This window comes from Rana temporaria, chromosome 10 (assembly GCF_905171775.1).
Source record: "Rana temporaria chromosome 10, aRanTem1.1, whole genome shotgun sequence".
In the NCBI taxonomy this organism is placed as follows: domain Eukaryota; kingdom Metazoa; phylum Chordata; class Amphibia; order Anura; family Ranidae; genus Rana; species Rana temporaria.
Window position 1 is genome coordinate 44,238,248 of NC_053498.1, and position 3,410 is coordinate 44,241,657.

The window sequence follows — 3,410 nt, forward strand, 5'->3', positions numbered from 1 at the left end:
AGGACACCAGAAAAGTTAAGCAAAATGTTTGCAGAGGTATCAGATAAATGCTGGAGGTGGCAGGGAAGCAAAGGAACGATGCTACATATATTCTGGGAGTGCCCAATGCTAAGGAGTTTTTGGGCAGAGATTAAAAGTGCTTTACAGTTTTGCTCAGATTATGAGATTCCGGAAGATCCGGAATTCTATCTTCTGCATTTAAACCAAATACCAGAAAAAGCCTATAGGGAAATGATTATATGCCATCTATAAGATGCCGCTAAGGCCTGTATAACGAAGAGGTGGAAGTCATCAGTTCCACCAACAGCGGAGATGTGGATATGTAAAGTTAGGGAAATAAGCAAATTAGAAGAGTTAGTCCTGACAACACAATATAAAAGGGAAAAATATTTAAGAACTTGGACTCCCTGGAAGTCCTATATGGACCACAGGGGGGAAGGTTAAGGGGGATAAGGCTGAATGGTATAGAAGGAGCCCGGGAACTTGGATTGGGTATATGTGGGATTTAATGAGAAACCACAGGAATATGGAGAAGGGTCGGAGGAGAGGGAAGTAGGGTGGGTTGTTGTTTTTTTTTTTTTTCTCCCTTTCTTCTTCTTTCTCTCTCAGGGATGTTTGGGAAGGGGAGAGATACGTAAGAAGGAGATATATGTTTGATTTTGACAACAAGGTTAAAGGGGATGTATAATAATAAGATGGACTGTGACTGTTGTTTTGTAATAATGTTCTGTTATGTATTTTTTTTTTATACATATATGTGTTGTACTGATTTTTCTTAAAATAAAAAAAGAATTATAATCTTCAAAAGAAAAAACATTTTTTTTTTTTTTTTTTTTTTTACGGGTCCCACTTCCTCCAGGTACAGGGAGTCGCAATGGGCACCTCTTGTGCACCATCATACGCGAACCTGTACCTGGGGGGGTGGGAGCGAGATTTATTTTCTGTTGAAGAACCTATTGGTTTACTTGCATTTGTGTTGGGTTGGTTCAGGTATATAGATGACGTCCTGTTACTTTGGACAGGAGGTCCCACAAATTTGCAGGCCTTCATGCAACTACTGAGTCGCAATGATTACAACCTAAAAATTACAATGTGTTCAAGTCAATCGGAAATTGCGTTCCTTGACATCCTGATATACGTAAATGAAGGGGGTATGATAAATACCTCCTTATTTCGCAAACCCACAGCAGGAAACACTATCCTGCACGCTGCAAGCGCCCATCCCTCTCCATTGGTTTGGAGTATACCATACGGACAGTATCTGCGTTTGCGGCGCAATTGTTCTGACTCTAGTAAATTCAAGGCAAATGAGATGAAATTGTTGCATTTGTTTGTGGAGTGGATCCGTCCGCAGGAAATATTTATACATTGTTAGACGATTTGTCCGTGAACCTCTCCTGCCAGATCTGTCTCCTACCACTTGGATTTTACCGGCTCCTAGGGATCAAAGGTTGACATATCAAAACGCTTCCTACCAAAATCATCATTGCCTAGGAGTTCATGCATGCCTGATCGACATAGCGTCACTGACGTGTATGTCCACGTATTCTGGTAAGAGTATCCATTTATTTATCTTTTTGGATATCACTGTGAATCGTTGATGAGGTTCCTACCACCTACACTGATCGTTTGATTAGTATACCATAGAGGATCATTATTCATCAGTCCCTTCTGAGTGGTTGTTCGTTTTTCCTTCACAAGAAGTTCGGACCATTTCCACCTCCTAAAGACTGCACATACTAGTCCGATATCGGACTGATATATATACATATTTTTTTGCTTGGACTTTGTGTTTGGTTTACCCCAGTTTGTTATCACATACAGGTGTTATATCACTTATTGTAGTGTGTTGTACACATCTCTAATTGGAACACCACCTCCTAGTGGTTTTCCATATTATTACATTGTTTCACACATTTTTTATTTCTTTCACTCACCACACTATTCTGGAGAGTGTACTCAGCACAGGCTGTGACCCTGGGGCATATACGGACGCTATATGTACACAGTAAGTACCTGCTGACAACCTCTCAAATCTATCTCTATATCCTCTATATGTCTATCTAAAACGGTGCTCTGTTTATTATATGTTCACAGAGGTGTTTGCAAAACGATCTCTGTTATACAGGAGATGCTGTTCCTTTAATGATGGATGGCCTTGTGTTTGCCTCTATGAGCTGTCTTTTGCCCCAGCTTTAAGTCCCCTAGTGGATTTTTAAGGTATTTATGTTTGGCACGTGTTATGTGTAATGGTTCAAAGACACTGTCTAATATTTAGATATGTCTCCACCTGACGTTAACACTAAATATATTCATTCTATTTTTTCTCCCCTCTCTTTGTTCATTCCCTTTTTCTTCGTATCTATGTGTTGCTTTTCTACTCTTAATAGGGATTCGGTTACCTGCATCTCTATCCCCGACACGTCTTCTTTTGCCTGGGGACTGTAATGTGTATTCGCTCATGTCATTATTGACATATTTGGCCTGGACCTGCGGTATGTTTCTAATCTACATGGTTTACTTGTTGCCCTATTACATACTATAGGATGTAAGACTTTGCAATTTATTTTTCTATTTCTCTTTTTTCTCCATGGATATTTATACGCATATAGACATATATATATAGGCGTATATGATAATGCTTAAGGTTATATACATATACATATACTGTCAGCGTAAACATGTGCTTATTGCTTTTTTCCTCCCCCTTTTGTCAGATCATCGATCTCTAAACATATTTTTATACTATCTTCTACCATCGGTATATATTTCATCTATCCTTGGAGTTATCCTGGATGATTATATCCACCGCTGTGTATCAGGTGATGTAGCCACATGTTGTAACCCATATGTATTGCAAAAATGTGTGTGTTTTTTTCGCTGATTTTAATCAATTGATAAAGATATATTTTTTAGGAATTTTTCTTTTATGTAAATATTACCATTATCATTTTTATGCTGTACTAATATGATATGTACTATTCACAGATTGTGAAAAACATAGCTACATAGTATCGATAATCCTGTTCATTTCGTCCTGAAGAAGCCCCACGGTGAAACACGTAGGCGACTTCAATAGGATTCTTTCACTATTTTCTGGATGGTTGTATTGTGATTGTAATCAGCTGCATTCCATTATACCATTGATAGTGTACATTTTGTAAATTTATGTAATAAAATATATATTTATACTTCCACAAGCCTCAAAGTCCAATTTTGCCCACTCTTTTGAAGGGGTACTGTTCTATATTCTTATCATTACGGATGCGGCCAATGTGAGTGCCTTCCTTGTGTATCTTGTTCCCCTCCCTCTTTTCTTTTTCTCTTTCTTTTCTGATTATCCCTAGTTTTGTGTTTTCCCACCCCTTTCCATCCCCCTCCTTCTTTTTTCCCCAAAAATAAGATGTACT

General features: G+C 38.4%; 1 long non-coding RNA gene across 1 annotated transcript; it reads left to right on the forward strand.

The window, feature by feature from the left end:
* Positions 1-858: 858 nt before the first annotated feature.
* On the forward strand, positions 859-3,195 carry LOC120916054. The gene is made up of 4 exons (XR_005743936.1): positions 859-2,220; positions 2,391-2,495; positions 2,718-2,822; positions 2,989-3,195. It is a non-coding gene; the product is annotated as an uncharacterized LOC120916054 (long non-coding RNA).
* Positions 3,196-3,410: the final 215 nt, after the last annotated feature.